Source organism: Elephas maximus, chromosome 6, assembly GCF_024166365.1.
Source record: "Elephas maximus indicus isolate mEleMax1 chromosome 6, mEleMax1 primary haplotype, whole genome shotgun sequence".
Lineage (NCBI taxonomy): Eukaryota > Metazoa > Chordata > Mammalia > Proboscidea > Elephantidae > Elephas > Elephas maximus.
Window position 1 is genome coordinate 115,843,372 of NC_064824.1, and position 23,768 is coordinate 115,867,139.

Sequence of the window (23,768 nt, forward strand, 5' to 3'; positions counted from 1 at the left end):
GTGAGCTAAAATGGACTGGTATTGGCCATTTTGAATCGGACAAGCATATGGTCTACTATGCTGGGAATGACAACTTGAAGAGGAATGGTGTCGCATTCATTGTCAAAAAAAATGTTTCGAGATCTATCCTGAAGTACAATGCTGTCAGTGATAGGATAATATCCATACGCCTACAAGGAAGACTGGTTAATACAACTATTATTCAAATTTACGCACCAACCACTAGGTCCAAAGATGAAGAAATAGAAGATTTTTATCAGCTGCTGCAGTCTGAAATTGATCGAACATGCATTCAAGATGCATTGATAATTACTGGCGATTGGAATGGGAAAGTTAGAAACAAAGAAGAAGGATCAGTAGTTGGAAAATATGGCCTTGGTGATAGAAACAATGCCAGAGGTACTCCTTAAGAGGAAATAAAGAGACTCCTGATTCATGGGCATTTTAGGTAGAGGATGGTGGGTTAAGGGATTCTCAGGCGACCAGGGATGGTACGTAGAACTTGGAAGGCTGGTGTGTTATCTTGAAAAGACACTCAGGTATGTCACTTTTTCTTTTACCCAGGCTGACTGGTTCATGCTGGGCTTCAAACATGATAGGCTGGGAGGAGGAGGAGGGAGAGTGAACACATCTATAACCATTAAATCAACATTTCTTTGTTTGGGTTTAATAAATGGCCTGAAGTTCCTGCAAATGTATGCAGAGGCCCTGTGGCTATGAGAAGATCTGTCATTTTATTCTTTACAGTAGGCTGAAATATATTTGGAAGTCACTGGACTGTGGCTGTCCTATATCAAAAGGCATTTCATAACAAAACACCATCATGCCCCATTTATAGAAATAGCCTGCTGTGCTCTGGCTGCTGTGGGCAAATAAAATATGTTCTTGTAATATAAACAGCCTCGCCTTCCCTCTAAAGACTAAAGGGCCATGAAAGATTTATTAAGATAGGCTTTAGAACTATACAGACACATACAAAAACATGTTAAACATATGTATGTACACATGTACACGCACATATATATATACATATATAGAGAGAGAGAGAGAGTAAAAGAGAGTACACCCAAGAGAGATTGTAATAAATGAACTCCAAATCTAATAAATAATGTTGGAGGTGAGAATATCAGAGTCAGAAGGGACAGGAACACTAAAATTCTTCTAGTCCAGACTCTTCAGTTTACAAGGAGGAAACTGAGGCCCAGAAAGGAGAAAAGACAAGCCCAAAGCCCATTGCACATCAGGAACAGGGTGAGAACGAGAACCAGAGCCTCTAACCCCTGGTCAGTGCTGTCCTGTACACTCACAACTGGCAAACATATTTATTGATCTAAATAGCTTGGAAAATGAAAATAAGTTCTTTTCTTGTTCCTAGTGGGTTCATTAATGGTGGAATTTCAAACAAATGTTCAGGCTAATAGAGCATGCGATGGTTTTAAAATATGCCCACAAACTCTTTGATATTTCTTCCTTAGAGAGGTGGTGCTTAATTGCTCTTCCTTTAAGTGTGAACTAGAGTAACTCCAAAAGATTAGAATATAGCAGAAATGACAGTGTGTGCCTCGTAGACTAGGTCATAAAAGGCATTACAGCTTCCTCCTTGGTCTCTCTCTCGACTGCTCTCTTTCTCTGGGGTAAGTCGGCTGCCATTCTGACCCTTTACCTCCATGTGGTGAGGAACTGAGGCCTCCTGCCCGCAGCCATGTAAGTGAGGCATCTTGGAAAGAAATCCCCCAGCTCCAGTGAAGATACTAGATGACTGCAGCCCCAGCTAACATCTCGACAGCAACTTCATAAAGGACACTGAGCCAGAACCACCAGCTAAGCCACTCTCAAATTCTTGACCCACAGAAACTAAGTTACTGAAAGTTTATTGTTTCAAGCCACTGAGTTTTGGAGCAATTTGTTATGAAACAATAGATAGCTAAGAGCATTAACCAGTGTCCCTTACATTGCCACTATGAAAACTGCTGCTTGCTTTATTCAAGGGTAAAGCTAGCCTGTTGGAGAATATTCTTTCCGCCAATACTTTGGCACTTGAGATTCAATAGCAAGAACAGAAGAGTGAAGGATTCTTGGCTGTTCTCTGGCTGCCTGTATCTGATCGGCAGCCCTGATAAGCCTGGTTGTTCCACCAGATGACCCTGCATGAGACTGACATGAGTGGAAATGCGTTCTATCTCAAGGCCTGACTATGGAAACTTGGGGGAGACATTCTACATGAACACCATGTTAATACAGACACAAGATCTGTGTTCTAGTTTCAGCTCTGCCCAGATCTGGATGTGTCACCTTGTAAAAGTGACCCTTTCCCTCTATAGGCCTCAAGATTTGCCTCTTTAAACAAGGCCCTTTCTGCTCTCTCATGTTTGATAATAGTTAATGCATATCAACAGACTCCAACTAACAGTAAACCAAAGTACCAGAATTTGAACACAGATTAAACAGTCTCCAAGCCTCATGTTCTTCCTCTTGACGTATTTTGCTTTCTAAGTCACTCCATAAAACAAGTTTCTGAAGACACTGACAACATAAAATAGCTAATGGATAATTCCCGTTGCTTCAGTGGAATTTGCCGTGTGCTCCCTCTTCATGTTCTTCCTTGACTTTCCTTGGTTCTGTTTGTCCACCGAGTCTTCTCAGCTGGGACTTACCTATGACATTAAATACAGAAGAAACCACCAAGCAAATACAGTTTAGGTAGAACCTCACCTTTTGAAGTGTGGAAAAATGATGTAATTCAAGAGGACTGAAGTCTGAGTCAAATGCCTGGAGATATATTGTCCTGGCTTTGCCTCTTACTGGCTATGTAATCTTAGACTAGTCATCTCACTCCTTTCAATCTCAACTCCTTCTTCTTTAAGAAAATAATGATAAAACCAAACACACTGCTGTTGAGTTGATTCCAACTCATAGCGGCCCTATAGGACAGAGTAGCAGACTGCCATATCTCTCTCTCAAGGAGCAGCTAGACAGGCTTGAATGATCGACCTTCCAGTTAGCAGCAGAGCATTTAAACACTGCATCCCCAGGGCTCCTTGAAAATAATAATAATAATAAATTATAATAGTAGTTACTGCACTGGATTAAATGATTTACATGCACTGAGTTAGTTAAACCTTAACAGAATCCTGTGACAGAGGGAATATTATTATCTATATTTTATAAAATATGGCCTTGATGATAGAAATGATGCCAGAGAGTGCATGATATAATTTTGCCACACCAATGATCTATTCATTGGAAATACCTTGTTTCAACAACATAAATAGTAACTATACATGTGGACCTCATCAGTTGGAATACACAGTAATTAAATCGAATACATCTGTGGAAAGAGATGATACAGAAGCTCAATATCATCAATCAGAACAAAGCCAGGGGTCAACAGCAGAACAGACCATCAACTGCTCATATGCAAGTTCAAATTGAAACTGAAGAAAATTAAAACAAGCCCATGAGAACCAAAGTATAACCTTGAGTATATCCTACATGAATTTAGAGACCATCTCAAGAATAGATTTGATGCATTGAACACTAATGACCAGAGACTAGACGAGCTGTGGGATGACATCAAGGACATACACGAAGAAAGTAAGAGGTCATTAAAAAGATAGGAAAGAAAAACTGAAGTGGGATGTCAGAAGAGACTCTGAAACTTGCTTCCGAGTGCGGAGTAGCTAAAGCAAATGAAAGAAATGATGAAGTAAAAGAGCTGGACAGAAGGTTTCAAAAGGTGGCTGGAAAAGTAAAGTAAAGCATTATAATGAAAGTGTGCAAAGGCCTGGAGTTAGAAAACCAAAAGCGAAGAACATGCTCATCGTTCCTCAAGCTGAAAGAACAGAGGAAAAAGTTCAAGCCTCAAGTTGCAATAATGAAGGATTCTATGTACAAAATATTGAATGACACAGGGAGCAACAAAAGAAGATGGAAGGAATATACAGAGTCACCGGACCAAATGCTCACTTGTCTATGCCATGAAATTTGGAGGACAGCTACCTGGTCAACCGACTGGAAGGGATCCATATTTGTGCCCATTCCAAAGACAGGTGATCCAAAAGAATGTGGAAATTATTGAACAATATCATTAATATCACATGTAAGTAAAATTTTGCTGAAGATAATTCAAAAGTGGCTGCAGCAGTACCTCAATAGGAAACTGCCAGAAATTCAAGCTGGGTTCAGAAGAGAATGTGGAATGAGGGATATCATTGCTGATATCAGATGTATCTTGGCTGAAGGGAGAGGATACCAGAAAGATGTTTGCCTGTTTTATTGACTATGCAAAGGCATTCACTGTGTTGATCATAACGAATTATGGATAACGTTGCTGCAGTGCAGCGAATTACTTAATACGGCCCTTTTTTTATATTTTCATAACTCTCACCAAATGACTGGATGGGACTATGCAAATGAGGTATATGGAACCCTGACAAGGGGATTGGTCAGTTTTGCTTAAAGTTAGGCTTAAAGGTAGACATTGAGAGAGGGAGGGTATGAGCTGTAACATGGAGGACAGAAAGGGAGAGCTGAAATACCATAGACAGCAAGAAGAGGCAGAGAAACAGTGGCAGCAGAACGAGGAGACCAGCAAGAGACCACGGGAGACCTCTAGGTGGGCTTCCTGGCCAACGGGGAGAGAAAGCTAAGTGTCTTCAGGCAAGAGGCTTACTGGAGGATTAGGGTGCCTCTGGGCACTTATCGGCAGAGCTAAAAATGCTTTGTAGTACTTGTCTGAGCAGGGCAGAGAGCAGAGGCCAGGCCGAGGGGCCAAGGGACCAAGGGCCAGGGAGAGGCCTGCCTGCTGGCACAGCTGAAGAGAGGCTGTCCTGATCAAAGGACTGAATCCTGAGCATTCCTGAACCTAAACTGTAATCTTCCCTAATAAACCCCATAATTGCGAGTATTGTCTGTGAGTTCTGTGTGGCCATTGCAAAGAATTATGGAACTCAGCAGAGAAGTAGGGCGTGCCGTGGGAGGGACAAACGGTGTCAGAATTGGTAAAAAGGGCTGCCAAGAGGAGGTATGTCTGACCTCTGCCTTCTAGTAATCAGCCTTGGCTGTTGATCTTGATACTCCTTCCCCCTTGTGAAGTTAGAGGAGGTCAGATGCCTCTGCAGTGCCATTTTTATAATTGCAAAGAATGGGAATTCCAAAACACTTAATTGTGCTCATGCAGAACCTGTACATAGACCAAGAGGCAATTTTTGGAACAGAACAAGGGGATAGTGAGTGGTTTAAAATCAGGAAAGGTGTGTGTCAGGGTTGTATTCTTTCACCGTGCTCGCTCAAACTGTATGCTGAGCAAATAATCAGAGAAGGTGGACTATATGAAGAAGAACACAGAATCAGGGTTGGGGGAAGACTCATTAACAACCTGCAATGTGCAGATAGCACAATCTTGCTTGCTGAAAGCAAAGAGGACTTGAAGCGTTTACTGATGAAGATCAATATGGATTACACCTCAACATAAAGAAAACAAAAATCCTCACAGCTGGATCGATAAGCAACATCATGATAAATGGAGAAAATATTGAAGTTGTCTAGGATTTCATTTTACTTGGATCCACAATCAATGCCCATGGAAGCAGTAGTCGAGAAATCAAACATTGGGAAAATCTGCTGCAAAAGACCTCTTTTAAGTGTTAAAAAGCAAAGATGTCACTTTGAGGACTAAGGTGTGCCTGACCTAAACCATGGCATTTTCAATCACCTCATATGTTTGCAAAAGCTGAACAATGAATAAGGAAAACCGAAGGAGAATTGATGCCTTTGAATTATGGTGTTGGTGAAGAAAATTGAATACACCATGGGCTATCAGAAGAGTGAACAAATCTGTCTTGGAAGAAGTACAGCCAGAATGCTCCTTAGAAGTGAGGGTGGCAAGACTTCATCTAACCTACTTTGGACATGTTATCAGGAGGGGCTACTCCCTGGTGAAAGACATCATACTCGTTAGATTAGAGGGTCCATGAAAAAGAGGAAGAGATGGGTTGACACATTTGCTGCAACAATGCGCTCAAACATAGCAATGATTTTGAGGGTGGCGCAGGACCAGGGAGTGTTTCGTTCTGTTGTGCATAAGTTTGCTATGAATTGGAACGGGCTTGATGGCACCTAACAACAGTTTTTACAGATGATGAAACTAAGTCTCTGAGCTAGGAAATGGTAGAGTCAGGACTCAAGCCCAAGCTCTTCAGTACTAGAGCTCACAGCAATTCAGTTTCAGCTTGACTTGGAACTCTGTGGGTGCTAGGATTTGGAAGAGATAGAGCATCTATGGAAGTCACATGGGGTGAGCCTGCCAGTTTTAGAGGAAAGGGAAAATTCTATCTACCTTCAATGCCAGTCACTGTGATTTTGAGAGGCCAGAAAATGACCCAAGTGAAAACCAAAAGGGCTGGGATATTAGTATGCAGGGCATCCACACAACTGATGCCAGCATCCTCAGTAGTAGCTGGTGAGGTTGACCCCACCACAAACATCAATGACCTTGACACTGGACACCGGAATGAATGGAATGCCTTCAGTAGACATCGGTAATAAGAGTTTCAGCAGAGACCAGAGTCATTACCACAAATGAACCAGGCACAGAGCATAAAAGGACCAGATGTGACATGGCAGCCAAAGGACTGGTTTGCAGAGCACAAATGAGACACACTCTGAGGCCACCGTTGAGATACCAACAGAGACAGAAACTCAGGACTACTTGGAAGAAATTTGAGAGAGCTTAAATTCCAGAAGAACAGGAGTGTAGTTTCCCCAAGGCACTCTGTGTTTGCTTTGGAGGTCCTATTTTTATCCCCAGGCTTGGGTAGTCTGAAATACTGATGAAAGGGTGCTAGTAGATGATGCTCCACATGCATCCTTCTACTTTGCCTTACGATTCCCAGATCACAGAATATCAAACTTGATTTATAAAGGCATCAGAGCTGGCAAATGACAGTGCAGAGCCATTGGTGAGTCTCGAAAGGATTTTTTTTTTTTAAGGATTTCTTATGCTAACTTCTTGCCCTTGAGAATAACTGGTGTTGAACTATGGTTATCCCTAATTTAATAGTCTTATCTATGAGTCGGAATCAACTCAACAGCAACTGGGTAGTGCAACTTGGAGAAAGGTGAACATTTTCTCTAGCTGGCCACATGCTGTCCGGGGATAGACAGTACTATGTGGCAAAGACACACTGTTCTCACAATGACTGTTGGAAAGGGCAGCTTCTCTGTGGGAAGGAGGTTTGCAACAGGGCTTGTTTAAACCAGTTTGTTCAGGTTCTAACCCTGCTGAGAATTTATATTTCTAACAAGTTCCCTGATGAAAATTTGCATTTTTAACAAGTTCCCTGCTGAGTATCTGCATTTCTAACAAGGTCCCAGGAAGTTATACATAAGAATCACCTGGGGATCTTGTTAAAATGTAGATTCTAATTCAGTATATCTGGGGTGGAAATGCAAATTCTCAGCAGGAGTTTGAACCAGAATGAACTGGTTCAAAGCCCTGGTTTGCAGCTATCTCATTGAGATGAGTGATTGTAGGGAAGATGGGTGAGGGGAGCTGTGGTAAGGGCCACATTCCTCCAAAAGGGAAAAAGGATCTGGCTTCCTTTTGAAAATTGCTTTCTGCTGGGAAGGGGCTGGATGATCCCAACATTTGCTTGGAAATGGAGAGTTTTTCCACCCCAGAGGAAGGAGAGGGGAGGAGAGGAGGGAATGGGCTGTGGGGCATGTTCCTCCCCTCCCCTCTCAAGCAGAAAGAAAAGCTGTCTTCAATTAGGGAGGAAAGAAGATTCAAAACACATGGCGGGAAAAGTGCTTTCTCTGGAGGGCCTTCCGAGAGCAGGGCAGGGTGGAGAAGGGAGGATGGGATGAGTGTGGAGGCTCCTGGGCAACCTGCCTGCCTCCTTGACCTGCCCTAGTCCTCTGAACCCATCACTACCTTTTGCCGTTCACCTCTGCCTTTATTCCTCTTCAGCGTGGGGCCTTTGGCTGGCTGTGGCCCCAGGCTAAAGGGTGCAGTAACCACAGCCTAAACCCTGGACAGCACAGCCACAATTTGCTTCTGGAGGCCAAGGAGTAATTTGCCCAGCAGTACAGATCACCCACTGAGTTTGTACACAGAGTTCACAACCTCTGGCATTTGTACAGCTTATCAGCTTGGTTTTTGCCTGCTGAGAGCCTCCTCTTTTATCTCAGGTCAACCAAACTGACTTCTTCCCCCTTCTATAAAATATTCCCAGGCTCCCACCTTCTCTAAGAAGCCTTTTTGGCTTTATCTCTGCAGAAACTGTATATCCCTCCTCCTCTACCACATGCAAAATGTCGATGGTATGAAGTTGCTTCTCTTTTTCTGTTGCTTGCCTTCCCTACCCCAGGCAGAGCTATGGCTGAGGAATATGTTGGGTTTGCAGATAGGGTTGTGGCTAATCCCTAGAAATCAACCTCCTATCCCCAAGAAGTCAGGTTTCCAGTCACAAGGCACCAAAGCCTGAAGGCTCCTCAAAGGTTACCTGCGGTGTGGGATTTTCTGCATTCCTGAAGAGGTCACTACCCATGCAGGCTCTGATAGGGATTTCCCTAGGGAGTGGATAGATTGAGTATGGAAATGAGGCCAAGGAAGGCCTTTTTGATTTTCTCAATTACTGACAGGGCAGAGGTGAGTTGAGCAGGAGCCGGGTATCCCCAGGAATTGTGCAAGTGTGGGCCCAGCATCTGTTTTCCATCATCCTTTTTTCTTTCATTGGAACATGGAGGTCTCTTATGGATTTACAGTTTGCATGATACATCTGGGCCCTAGAGAGTCCTTTGTCTCACGGAAGGTACACTCTGTCCCATTTCAAGCCAGGAAGTCATGCTCCATGTCCCAAAAAAGCAGCAATTCAAAGGCCCATGCCAAAGCTTCAGCCCTGCCCTACAGGCAAATATGCTTTCAAAGCCTTCTAGTCATGGTGGCAATGATCAGTTAACCATAACTTTTAAACCTCAGCTATTTCATATAAAAAAAAAAAAAACCAAACCCAGTGCCGTCAAGTCGATTCCAACTTATAGCAACCGTATAGGACAAAGTTGAACTGCCCCACAGAGTTTCCAAGGAGCGCCTGGCGGATTCAAACTGCTGACCCTTTGGTTAGCAGCCGTAGCACTTAACCACTACGCCACCAGGGTTTCCTAGCTATTTCATATAGAGGAATATATATTTCTGTAAGATTATAGGATCGTGAACTTTTAGAACTGAAAAAGATTTTAGATATTGGAGTCAATTTTTGTTGAAAAGGAAATTAAGACCCAGGGAGGTTAAGTGGTGTGACCAAAGTTATACAACAAGTTAGGACACCTGGGTGTAGTCCTCCTGTGCAATGACCCCAACCCTGTGCTGTTTCCATGATGTACAGGGTCAGAGTAAGATACTAAGAGGTATTAGGCATGCAAAAAAAAAAAAGTAATTACAACACCAAATTTAAAAAGACAAGAGTTACAGGTTTTACTGTAGTTAAAATAGCTTTTTTTTCCCCCTAGATGTTCTGGTTGCAAAATTCTGCAAAAGTTCATTAAGGATGAACTCTTCTAGTTTCTGTTTATTTTCTGCTTAGCTGCTGCCTGTGGCACATGCTCAGTCTTGCCTATTGGGTAGATAGCCAACGATGATATATACCATATATTTTGAGGGTGAACACATTTAAATAATGACAGTTCCATACTCTCATTTTCCCTTTGATTCTTCTGTGAGGACTTTGTGGAGGAGGAGGAATTTTAGGAGTTGCTGAAGGGCTTTAAAGGGACACAGGGCTAGGATTCCGAAGCTAAATTAGGGCATGGCACCTTCTTGATTATAGTGGCCCACAGTCTCTGGACACTTGAGCCATGCCATGGCCTCCTTGGAGATCTGGAGAACGCTGAAGCTTATTTGGTGTAATCACTTGCTTCCGCCCTGCGGTCTGTCTACATTGCCAGCCAGCAACCCAACCCCAATAAGTGAGGGAAGAGCCAGGGAGGCCAGGGTGATGATGCACATGGGGAAATGGGCTAATTTTAGATCCAGGAACTAAGGGGGATGAGATTTGAGGGTGGGACTCTTGGATGGGGGCCACTGAAGATTTAAGGCTAAATGCTGGGGCCCAAAACTCTTCAAGAACATGGGTGAGGAAGACTTTGTGGGTTCCATGGAGTGGCATAAATAGAGGCAGGAGTGGTAGGCACAGATGTGTGAAAGTCTCCCAGGGAAAGTCAAAAAAATATTTTTAGTCTAGTAAATTACTAACTCCTTCAATTTCTTCCTCCATTTCAGAAGCAGAATTTGCTTGGTTTGCATAGCCTTTTTACAGTGATCCTTTCAATATGTAAAGGCGTCTGGCTGTAACTTTATAGACACAAAGAATTGAGAACTGACAAAAAAAAAAAAAATAATAATAACCCAAGTTACTGATCACACCATTCAGAATGAGAGATTATTGCTCAACCCTCCAATTAAAGTTGGCTTTATAAAACTATGAGATCTGACCCTTCCTTTAGTCTTTTGGAGTTTTTTCAAATCATTTTAACTTGGGGATTTTCTTCTTTAGCATTTCCAGAGAGAGGGCTGGAGAAGTTCACAGCAATTTTCAGAGCTGTTTAAAAGCTAGTTTCATGGTCGAGGTGTGAGCAGAACATATTACTCTTTCATTTCTTCTCTTGGAAGTCACAGTTAAGGATTCTTAGGTTATTTTTCCTATAATTTCCACACCAGATGAAGGTTCTGGTATGGGACCAACTAGTGCTTTTACAACCTTGAAAAGAGCAGACAGTAAAAAAGATGTTAGATGGGGGAAATAAAGCAAATTCCTCCCTGAGAAAAGAAAAAGTTTTTTTGTTTCATTTATTTATTTTTGGGGTGATTGATGCTAATCAGATTGACTTTATTTGGTGCCCTGAGAATCACACATTATCTGAAATGCTGACTCAGAGGGTAATGCCATTTGCTCAACTCTGAATAAGGCCTGAGAAGTTAAAACCATGCTCTGCCGGGGAAGGAGGTGAATAAGGAACGGGGTAGAGGGGAGAGCCCAGTTTTTCTTTTGTTTCCTTCAGGGCTTCGAACCAGTTCATTCTGGTTCAAACTGCTGAGAATTTGCATTTCTACCAAATATACTGAATCAGAATCTATGATTTAATAAGATCCCCCAAGTGATCCTTTGTATAACTTCCTAGAAATGTGAATTCTCAGCAGAGGTTAGAACTGGAACAAACCAGTTCAAAGCCCTGGTTTCCTTTTGAAGAAATGCTGAGATACCCCTCTTGGGTGGGTAAGTCTAGGCTGATCTCAAATGGATTAAGTAGCCATAATCCAGGAAATATCTAGTCTAGTGACTTTCCGCAAGGTACAGGATTGGGATCCTATTGTGAGCAGCCCATGTCCAGATGCCCACCTCAGGACTTTCAGGAATTTGACAACATCTGGCTCTAAAGTTGCTGCATTGACCCAAATGTTTCCCACAAAGACAGCCAGGAGTTAAAACGACTGCTTGAGCTCAACTCTCTGTGACCTTACCTACCCAGCCAGGCTCCCCAGAGCCACATCTGGGGCCCAGCTGACTCAGATGCTGCAAGGGTTTATTGTACCCACTCACCCAACCCCAAATGTCAGAGGTATCAGGGAATAGGTGATCACCAAGGCAACAGAGGGACTCCTCTCTTCCTCTTGGGGCACCTTCTGAGACGGAAAACATATGGAGAGTGAAAGGACTCTGCTCGCCTATCTTTTTAGGATTTAAGGGCCCATCTGGAAATAACTACCGAGGGATCCTACCAGAGAGTAGGTCCATTGAGAGAAAGGGCCTTTTCTATCTTATTCAAACTGCATTTCCACTGCCTATCACAGTGCCTGGCACAAAGTGTGTATTCAACACACACTTATTAAATGAATGAGTGACTATCTATTCATCCCATGGGAATATCAACCCATGGGAACCAATCTTCCTGACAACGCTTCATGCTCTGGATCCACTGTGCTTTCTGTCTTCTCCCTGCCCCCCACCCCCTTTTATTAATCTAAGCCTCCCTCTTCAAGGTCCCATATCCTCAAATTCATAACCCTTGGAAGGCAGAGAGCATAGCTAAGATTAGGGGAACCATGCCCAGGATTGCACTCATTCCCAGACAAGAGGAGCCCTGCCTTCAGGCCACCACTTTGTTTGTTTGTTTAATTTTTTATTGTACTTTAGATGAAGGTTTACAGAACAAACTAGTTTCTCATTAAACAGTCAGTACACATATCATTTTATGACATTGGTTAACAGCCCCACAACACGTCAACACTCTCCCTTCTCAAACTTGGAGTCCCTATTACCAGCTTTCCTGTTCCCTTCTTCTTTCTAGTCCTGGCCTCTGGGCTGCTGTGCCCCTTTAGTCAGCCCCCCACTTTGGAGGGCACTACTCTAGCCCTCCTTTGTTCATGTCTCTCCCCAGAGGATGAAAAATCATGGGATTGTGTCCACTAAGAACTGTTGCCCACCTTCCGGACTATGTTCCAGATACATGGGACCCCAGAATTCCCTTCCCAGGAAAGAACCGTGCTTCCAACTAAGGGGAGGTCAGGGGCAGCTATTTCTGGGGAGCAGAGACAGAGCTCAGAACATGTAGGATGCCTACACATGTGCATATACGGCCCCTCATGGTGTGGGAAGGAGCCCAAGGAGGAAAATAAAAGGGGGCAGTCCAGGATCCAGGGACCAGGGGTCAAGGCTTGGTGCTGGGAGCCAGCTCACCCCAAGTCACCATACTGCGGCAAGAAATCCTAAGGAGTCTGAAGGATCTAAATCCGAACCTGAATTTTGCCTTTCACCCTTACATTGCTTTGGAGGGTATAAAAAGCCTATGCTGGTTGGGCTGTTGAGGCTGGTGGGTTAGGCCAATCGTAGACAGACTTTGCCTAGCTTAGACTGAGTAGGGTAGTAGAAAGCCTGATGTCACTGCCCTCAGACCCTTCTGGAATCATCTGAATGGCAGGTATGGGAGAAGGGCAATAGAGAGGCAATCAGCGAAACCTCTGATGGGGAATAAAAGAGTCCTCTGCTCTCACATAACAAATAAAAGAAGAGAATATGGGTATTTATCATGTGGATTTCTCAAGTAATTAGAAAAGGAGGCTGAGGGAAGCAGCAAAGGCAATGTCATTATGAAGATACATTTTTCAAGACAGGAGGATAGAACTTATTTAATACTTTGTTAGCTTCATGTATAGCTCTTAAATACTGAGTTGTGATATGTGGGCCTCCATTTATACCCTTTTCCTTGGCGTCACAATGTTACAGGGGGGCCTGACCTTATATCCCAGTTTGCTCCTAGCCAGGCCCAGTTTGTACCTGATATCCTACAGTATTTAATAACTCCACCCCCTCACTCTCAAAAGTGTTATGTTTTGGACAATAAATTATATCATCCCCTTAGCTAAGAAAGACAACACTAACATGGATGTTGGGGGACAAACCAATAAGAGGTTGGTCTAGAAGCATGGAATAGTTGTTGGTCCAACTCTGGGTTGGCTACAGTGTTTTGGATGTTTCTCCCTAAGGGATGCTGATTGCATATAGGGCACAACACTTTACTCTCTTTAGAGAGCAATACAGGAAAGAGAACAGATTGAGTTGAATACTTAATCAGTGCCCAAATAGATGGGGTGGATGGTGAAAGAAGTAAGACTTTGTCCACAGAATTCTCCAAACTAAGACTTCTAGGCTGGAGCACAGAAAACTCTAAAATATTAGTTCAACAAAAGGAATAATAACACAAAGAAAATCAAATTATGTATGTATATCTAAAACAATAAACAAAAGAAACTCACGAAGCTGTCTTAATGCCTCTCAGAGCCCATGATTAAGGGCTGGGCAGAGATTCGAGGCATTTCTTTTCCTTCATCCAATTCCTTATTTCCAATTAACACTCTTGTAACATCACATCCTGGGGACACTGGAAAACAAGTGAGGACCATATGGGCCAGCTGCACTGACCTTTCTCTGGTTGTTTTAAATCTTACCTTGCTCCTTTTCCCTTGGTCCCTCCACTCCCTTCCCCAGATGCTGAGACCTATATCTCTTGATCTCATTAAGCCTCTACAACTCTATCTCCTTTTCTGGCAGCTTATTCTACCTGTTTATGAGCCTGTGCATGAAGCACTTGCCATATGGACACATCTGTCTAGTTGTTCCTCTCCTCAGTGAGAGTCAGCGTGGGTTGGAGTATCACAGAGTTAAATTTAGGACCTTGAGTTGGAAGGGCACTTCCAAGGGCATTCCTTCCCTTCTTGTTCTACGATGGCAAACGATTTTCACTGGGGCCTCCATTATTTTTAGTTTTTTCAAATGGATGCTATATTCCCGTGGAACAACATTCAAAATGTACAAAAGAGAATACAGTCAAAAGTCTCCCCCAGTTCTTGTACACTCAGTTCCTCTCCACTTTTGTGTGTATTCATCCAGAGAGGTTCTTTCTTTCCTCTTTTTCTTCTCCTCACCTTCAAGTATGCTTTTTTAAGAAAAAAATGCAAGTGAGAACATACAAAATGCATTGTTCTGCACTTTGTTTTCGTTTCTTTTTTTAATTTTCAATTTACAGAAAAGTTGCAAAGAAAGTACAGAGAATTTCCATAAACTCCGCAGTTTCCCTTATAATTAACATCCTACATTATTATGGTACATTTTTCATGATTAATAAATCAATATTGATATGTAGTTATTGAGTACAGCTCATACTTTTCTCAGATTTCCTTAGTTTTTACATAATGTCCTTTTTCTGTTCCAGAATCCCATACCACATTACATTTAGTCATCATGTCTCCTTAGGTTCCTCTTGGCTGTGATGGTTTCTCAGACTTTCCTTGTTTTGATGACTTTGACACCTTCGAGAAGTACTGGTCAGGTATTTTGTAGAATGCTATCTCAAATGGAATTTTTCTGATGCTTTTCTCATGGTTAGGCTATGGTTATGGGTTTTGGGAGGAAGATCACAGAGTACAGTGAGATTTTCACATCAAAGGTGCCTACTATCAATATGACATATTGCTCTTGATGTTAACCCTGACCACCTGGCTGAGGCAGTGTTTGTCAGGTTTCTCCACTGTACAATTCTTTTTTCCCTCTTCTCATACTGTATTCTATGGGAGGAAGTCACTATGTGCAGTACACACGTAAGGAGTGATAATTTATGCTCTAACTTCTTGAGGGTGAAGTTTCCACTTACCTTACTTGGAATTTTTCTGCGTGGGAGAACTGTCTCTTCTCAATTTATTTATTTATTCAGTCATTTACTTATAGCAGTATGGACTCATACATGTTTATTTTATACTTTGGGTTATAGTCCAACACTATGGTATTTATTTTTTGCCCAGATTTTCCCAGCTTCAGCTATTGGGTGCTCTTTTGGTTGGATCTTACGTCTCTTTGACATAACCCATCATTGTGGGTTTATTTTTTCATTTGTTTGTTTTGTTTTGTTTTTTAAGAACTCCCTTGTGTTATGCTTTGCTTTTTTCACTTAAAATTGATTTTATAAATCACCTCCTATTAGTTATTAAAATCTTCCTCATTTTTTTTTTTTTTTTTTTTACAGTTGGGAGGATGCCATTGAACAGCCATTTGGTTAACGAGTTTCTTATTTGATAAACACTTAGATTGTCTCCAATCAGTTGCTATTAGAACAAATACAGTGATGACTAACATGTGTGTAAGTATATTGTTGGATAAATTCCTGGATGAGGAACTGCTTGTGTGTATGTTCTATTGATATTTCCAATTGCCCTTCAATGAGGTAGCACCAATGTACATTCCCAAGAGTAGCAGATGAGCAGCGTCTATCTGCCCCTAGCTTTGCTGACATAGTGTGTAGTTAAATGCTTTGATTTTTTACAGGTCTTAAAAGTGAAAAATAGTCTATTGTTTTGGAAAACCCCAGGACAAAATGCCCTACTGCTCACCCTCATCACTTATGCCTACTTCTACAATGGGAGGACTTGAGACCATTCTGTAATCTGATGTGCCTTAGCAAGACAGCTCCCCTCAAGGCCTTGCTGTGAGCTCACACCCATCTCACTCATCAGCAGACTGTGAAGGGAAGTCAGGAGAACCAGGTCCAGATGCCATCTTATTGTTGTAGCCTCAGGATGGCATCTCAGACATCATCTTGTCCAGCTTCTTTGTTTTATAGCAAGAGTCACAGCATGTCCAAGATCACACAGCTGGTTAGTGCCAAGGCCTGGGCCACATTCCACATCTTCTGATTCCCTGTGGGAGTGCTCTTCATGATGTCTGCACTCACTTGGAACTCAGCACCTTCTTTCAGTAAAACCGCTGAGCTTCACTAACACAGAGCAACCTGCTGATCTAAAAGAGTGAGGTCCATCCCGCAGGGATTAGGTTTCCTTTCCCTGAAAGAGGGTATTAAGCTAATGAGAGACCTGGAGTCATACCTCTTCTCTGTGTGGCATGGGAAAGTTACAGGATGTAAGAGGTTGAAGTGTTAATAAAAATTGACAAGTTGCATTGGGTCTATCTCACAGAGTAGGCAACAGTTAGTATAAGTTAGTCTGAAAATTTTACTAATAGTGACAACGATATCAATGTCTTTCATTTGTAATTTCCAGTAATTGTTTTTACTGGAACAATTATTCCTGGGTGGTGCTAGAATCCAAGCAGTTGACAAGTTGGCTCTCTGAGGGGCTCTAATTTCACTTCCCCATTCATGAGCAACCAGAAACCACATAGAACCTTTCCATCTTGTTTTTTCACACTTGCCCTCTCCCTTCCCGCTTGCTCCTTGCTAGTTCTCCCCGTAGGGTCTTTTCCTCAGTGTGACCCTGTGCTAATCTCTTCCCCTTCTAGGCCTCAATGTCCTTTTTTGTATAGTGAAGGTACTGTACTGGATCATTTCTGAATTCCTTTCTGATCCTAAGACTCCATGATCTCATCATTTATACATGATTTTCTCTCATTTCCTACAAGAACTGTGTCATAGTGGGGTCAGGAGCCTGAGAGATTCTTCCTTGCATAGATTCTAGAACAGTGCCCTTTTGAACAACATGGGGTAGCCTTCCTAGTCCATTCTGGCCAGGAGTTGATACTGCAAACCTGAGTCTGATATGTGTAGGGCAGGCTGAAAACTTGACAGGAGTTGGCATTGCAGCCTTGAGGCAGAATTTCTTCTTTTCAGGGAAACCTTCTTCTCAGGGAAAGTCCTTCAACTGATTGGATGAGGCCCACTCACACTAGCAAGGGTAATCTCCTTTACTTAAAGTCAATTGATTGCAGATGCTAGTCACATATACAAAATGCCTTCACAGCAACACCTAGATTTGTGTTTGATTACATAACTGGGTACTATAGCTGTTATGGAGCCCTGGTGGTACAGTGGTTAAGAGCTCAACAGCTAACCAAAAGGTCAGCAGTTCAAATCCACCAGCTACTCCTTGGAAACCCTATGGGGCAGTTCTACCCTGTCCTATAGGGTCGCTGTGAGTCAGAATCAACTTGACGGTAACAGGTTTGGTTTTTTGGTTTATAGCTGTTACAGGCTGAATTGTGTCCCCCCAAAAGGTATGTTGAAAGTCCTTCCCCTGTATATGTGAATATGACTGGTTTGAAAATAGGGTCATTGAAGATGTTATCAGTTAGATTAACATGAGGTCATACTGGAGTCGGATGGGTCCTAATCCTATATGACTGGTGTCCTTATAAAAGAGATGATACACGGAGACAGGGAGACAGAGGAAGGATACTATGGGACACTGCAGCTGTAAGACAGGGAACACCTAAAGCCACCAGAATCTAGGAGAAAGGCAAGAAATAGATTCTCCCTCGGAGCCTCAGGAAGAATTAACACAACAGACACCCTGATCTGGAGCATACAGCCTCCAGAACTGTGAGACAATAAATTTCTGTGCTTATAAGCCACCGAATTTGTGGTATTTTGTTACAGCAGCCCTAGGAAACTAATAGTCTAGCCAAGGTGACACATAAAACTAACCATCAAACTGAAGAGGGACATTGTACAATAAGAAAAATCTAGAGAAGACGAGTAGCAGTAACCTCGAACTACATTACCACTGTACCACTTGTTCAACTATAATTGAACTGGTTGCTAAAATACTGAGATGCTTCTTTAACAAACAAAAAAATCCCATTGCCATCTAGTCGATTCCAACTCACGGCAACCCTATAAGACAGAGTAGAACTCCCCCATAGAGTTTTGAGGTCTGTAAATCTTCATGGAAGCAGATTGCCACATCTTTCTCCCATGGAGCCACTGGTGGGCTAGAACCAACAACATTTTGGTTAGCAGTCAAGTGCTTAACCACGGCAACACCAGGTCTCCTTAGATGCTTCTTTACTGGTTGGTAAATACTCACTGTCCCAAGGATCTAGACTGACACCCCTCTCACCTCCCAGCCCACCCACCCCAGCTGATTCTGAACCTCCCTATGATCTAGCAACTAAAGTGTTAATGCCTATACAACAGGGAACTCTAATCCCTGTCCCAGCACAAAGGCTGTTTGGTGTCCTGTCAAACTGGTCAATATCCATCTCTTACCAGTTGTTATATACTTTGAATATCATCCCTGGCTACAAACATTTACACATGGTAGAACACTTTGACTCAATGCCCTTTCCTTTCCTTCCTTCTGCCCAAGGTTCCCAGGGTTTTCATTCTCCCTGTAGACTGCACAACTGGGTTGACCTGAGGGGCCCCTGCTTCCTCCATTGTTCTTCAGAACCTGGTTTTATCCAGCTAGAACTGGAAAGAAGGAGAATGAACTAACACTGTCAGTTGCTTGGCTTACCATTACCAGGGATATTTGTTTGAAAAATACGCATGGCTTTAATTTAAGGAGGGCTTAGCAATTTTTTTTTTTTTTTTAGCAAACTAAGGCCCACAGGCAAAATCCAGCCCACCACCTGTTTATGTATAGCCCCCCTTGAGTTAAGAATGGTGTTTACATTTTTAAATGGTTGAAGAAAAGAAAACAGAAGAATATTCAACAGAGACCATCCGTGGCCTATAAAGCCTAATGTATTTACTGTCCGGCCCTTCACAGAAAAAGTTTACTGGTCCCTGACTTAATGCAAAGATTCCCCGATGAATTGAAATGCAAGCATTAGTAATAGCTTGAGGATATTGATTTGGGGTGAAGAGAAGATGGGCATATTTGAGGATTAGACAATAGGAACTGTCCCAGAGTATCACAAATTGGGGTTTTTGGTGGGAGCTGACCTGTTGTTGTTGTTAGGTGCCATTGAGTCAGTTCCGACTCATAGAGACCCTATGCGCTAAAGGATGAAACACTGCTTGGTGCTGCACCATCCTCACAATTGTTGCTATGCTTGAGCTGATTGTTGTAGACACTGTGTCAGTTCATCTCGTCGAAGGTCTCCCACTTTTTCTCTAACCCCCTACCTTACCAAGCATGATGTCCTTCTCCAAGAACTAATCCCTCCACAACATGTCCAAAGTATGTGAGATGCGGTCTTGCCATCCTTGTTTCCAAATAGCATTCTGGTTATACTTCTTCTAAGACAGATTTGTTTGTTCTTTTTGGCAGTCGGTGGTATATTCAACGTTCTTTGCCAGCACCCAATTCGAAGGCATCAATTCTTCTTCAGTCTTCATTATACCACCCAGCTGGGGTGATATTCCATGAGGCCAAGGGCAACAGCAGGGGTTTCTCACCTGACTCAGTGGGGTATGCTAAGATTGAAGGATTGAACAGAGTTTAAAACCAGGTGGGAAAGCTGAGGCAATCATGCCAAAAGGGTAATTTGCAGGCTCAGCAAATGGCCACCAAAGTGGCCAGGTTAGGGGAGCTGAAAACAAGTGCAATGCAGCATGAGTATGTCAGGGCAGAGAAGGCGAATCCTGGAGCAGGTTCCAAACTCACCCCTCCAGTGTATACCAATTTCTTTTAAGGGCCCAAGACCTGGGGATCCCATCAGAAACAAAGGTAAAAGTAGGTGGAATGTACGGCAAAGAGTTAAAACCATGTAAAGCTGACCTACCTGATGAGATATTTAGTTTTCATGTTACTGAAAAGAAGGAGATTGGAGGGCTTAACTGGTATGTTCAAATCATTGGGTCTTTCTTCCTTGAAATATTAAATGCTTGTGAAATTGGTACCTGACCTGATATGACCTGAGAGAAAAGAAAGTAGAGAAAAAGAAAGAAAATACATTAAAACATCAATATCAAGGACCTTTTTCCCAGAGAGGGTTGAAAAGATGAGGATGAGTTTCTGAAGGGATAAGTGGAATTTTCTCTTCCCAGAGACCCTTTACAGGAGACTGTTACAGCCAGGAGGGAGGGCTTCCTGATACCTGTGCCTCCAAAGTGGCATTTTTGCCCTCGTGGAACCCCAACCCAGAGTGCTGAGGAGCAACGTCTGCCAAGTTTTATTGCCCGGCATTTCCACTACGTGCTTGCAGGCATCTTTGTTTCGAAGGGAAGGCTGAAGGGTGGGGTGTTCTAGTCTGGGAGACAGTGGATGGTAAAAGTTTCCAGGAGGACAGAGACAGGCCTATTGGCTCAGCTGGTTAGAGCATGGTGTTAATGAGGCCAGGTCATGTCCTGGTCCCCCACCACACCCATCCAGCAGTCTGCATTCTGGGGCCACTGATGGCACTCCTCACCAGGAAAGGAGAGGCCAAGGGAGAGTATGAGGACAATGCTGTGCAAAGCCATACATCCTGCTGAAAATGAATTCAGGGTTAGAACATCATAGTATCCTCTTTAGGTAAATCATCTCCCATTCATTTAGCTCATGATCACATATTGGGCACTATATCGGTTAGTTTTTGCTGCATAACAAATCATCTAAAAAATTAATGACTAAGACAACAACCATGTATTTAGCTCATAATTTTTTGGTTCACTTGAGCAGTTCTGGTTTTTTCCAGCTCAGCTGATCTCTTCTGGGCTTGCATATGCATCTATAATCAGCTGGAGGGTCAGCTGGGGGCTGGATGACCTAGGATGCTTTCACTCAGCTGCCAGTCAGTAATGGAGGCCACTGACGAGTGTGTCTCTCATCTTCTAGCAGGCACGCTCGGGCTTCTTCACACTGGCTCTGATGGCAGAGGACCCAAGTGCAGCAAGAGAGGGTGTCCCACTGTGCAAGCACTTTTCAAGCCTCTATTTGTACAACATTTGCTATTATTCTATTCCAACCATGCCACCATTATTCAAAGCTTCACTGGAATCCTTCTTGTCAAATCCACAAAGTCTTGACAACACTGAGGGCGTTGGACAGGATAGACATTGCTTTCTGTGGCTGCCACAAGACTGAATTTGGCTCAGATGTATTGGATAACTAAGGTGGGTGATCAAGCTAGATATTTTTGAGTGACAAGAAAGGAGATTCAGCTGTGTAGATGCTAAGGTGATATATAACATCTAATCTTTTTAGTTGGAATTGGGATTTTTAGCTCTTTAGTTCAAAGTGCCAATTCTGCTGAGACACTGGGCAAATTTCTTCTTTCTCCCATTGTCTTAGTTATTTAGTGCTGCTATAACAGAAATACCTCAAGTGGATGGCTTTAACAAGAGAAATTTCAGGGTGTCAGCTCCAGGGGAAGGCTTTCTGTCTCTGTTGGCTCTGGAAGAACGTCCTCATCAATCTTTCCTTGGACTAGGAGCTTCTTAGCACACGAACCCCAGGTCCAAAGGACACACTTTGCTCCTGGTGCTTCTTTGTTGGTTGTATGAGGTTCCTCCTCTCTGGTTGCTTCCTTTTCATCTCTTGTAAGATAAAAGGTGGTACAGGCCACACTCCAGGGAAACTCCCTTTTCATTGGCTCAGGGATGTGACCTTAGTAAGGGTGCTACAATCCCACCCTAATTCTCTTTTACATAAAATTACAATCCAAAATGGAGGATAAGCACACAATATTGGGAATCATGGTCTAACCAAGTTGACACACATTTTGGGGGACACAATTCAATCCATGACATCCATATTTTAGTATTCTCCACTGTATAATAAGGGGCTTAGATTATATGGTTTCTAAGAACATTCTGTTTTATAACTAAAAGTCCATGATCTTACCATGTATTATTCCTCAGAAAGGGTCATTTTAACTTAGATAGCTCCTGTATATAGAGTCAGCTCTGACTCATGGTGACCTTATGTACAACAGAACTAAACATTGCCCAGTCCTGAGTTATCTTCATGGTCACCAGCATGTTTGAGTCCTTCTTCAGCTGTTGTGCCAATCCATCTCACCAAGGGTCTCCCTTGCCTTCGCTGGCCCTCTACTTCGCCAAACATAATGTTCCCCTCCAGCAATTGATCCCTCCTGATGATGTGTCCAAAGCAAGTGAGTTGGCCCATCTTCTGTTGCGATCCATAAAGTTTTCATTGGCTAATTTTCAGAAGTGAACCTCAGGCCTTTCTTCCTAGTCTGTCTTAGTCTTGAAGCTCCACTGAAAACTGTTTACCACGGGTGACCCTGCTGGGTATTTGAAATACTAGTGGTAGAGCTTCCAGCATCACAGCAATACACAGCCACTACAGTACAATCAACAGGTAATGGCATTTTAATTTAGAGCAGTGTAAGTTTTTACCTTCAAAATAAAGACATGTCTTTGTCACTACCTACACTTCAGAGCATGGAGGAGACTGAAGAAATGTTATTTAGTGATGAACCAGATGCCTTTGAATCATAGAGACTTAGGGGAAGCATCCAACTCAGAGTGACTCGACGGCAAGGGTTTTTTTTTTTTTTTTAGTGGGAGCATAAACATCATATTCAGACCAGGAACTTGCATGCTGCAAGTCTTGCCTCTCTACCCTGCGTGCACTATAAATTTTTATCGTTTATCCATTGACTTTCCTGAGCAGGAAAGAGACCAGGTGAAGTAGCATATAATATCTCTCTTATTCCCATGCAGATGTCTGAGGCTTCTTTTTCCTTTGGTCAAATCTGATTTGTATTTCTTCCTGGTTAATACCATCAGAATGTTCCAGGCTGCTTTTCTGCCTGACTGTTACATAAATAAAAGTGTGCATTCTTGCAAGAGTGAGCAAAAGTGGGGAGTCAGCAGGGACCAAGAAACTGAGGACAGGATGAGCCATTCCATTTCCCTACTTCCAGGCCTTGTTCCTGCCCTCCTGCAAAGACTTAGGAAGGCCCCATGGAGGGAGTTTGAACTCATTCCCACCCAATCCTGATGGTCCCAGCTACTCAACATTTTACCAAATAGCTCTGCACAGCTGTTTCTAGTTACGTGTCTGTTTATGTTGTTGGCGTACGTGTGCTTGTGTATGGTGTGTGTGTGCCTTGTCTCCTCGGTACTCTAGCTACCCTGGGCCCCCAATGGATTCACTTGAGGTGGTTTGGAATACCAAGTGGAGGCAATCACAGAGCAACGTAATGTTTGGATTTAGGATGCATTTACAAAGGTTGTATTTCATAGAGCATGCTCTCTGTCATTCATAAATGCAAGGCAAGTTAGAATTGAAGAACAAGAATACAAACTTATACATGTCTTCAGACTCCAAATGACACTATTGAAGTAAAATTAGATTGTGACCCTTCTGAAACAAGTTCTTTTTCCTTTTTAAGTCTTCTCAATGTCTAATTTAAGATTTACTGAGAACAAAGTTCAGAAGACTTATCCCTGACTTCACCCATTCATTCATTCAACAAACATTTATTAAGTCTCTCCATGTGCACTGCCTGCTCAGAGCCCTGCAGTAGACACAAAGATGTGCTTTTCTCCCTGTCAGTGGAGAAATCTCTCCAAGCCAATGGGCTTGGCCA

General features: G+C 42.7%; 2 long non-coding RNA genes across 3 annotated transcripts in view; one reads left to right on the forward strand and one right to left on the reverse strand.

Moving 5' to 3' along the window:
* Nucleotides 1–23,768, reverse strand: part of LOC126078079 (uncharacterized) — a 470,413-nt gene that overhangs the window by 245,260 nt on the left and 201,385 nt on the right. The window lies entirely within an intron of this gene.
* LOC126078078 (uncharacterized) overlaps nt 1–23,768 on the forward strand; it is a 42,961-nt gene that overhangs the window by 14,802 nt on the left and 4,391 nt on the right. The window contains exon 3 of the long non-coding RNA XR_007517955.1: nt 15,574–15,687. This is a non-coding gene — a long non-coding RNA (uncharacterized LOC126078078). The remainder of the gene's footprint in view (nt 1–15,573; nt 15,688–23,768) is intronic.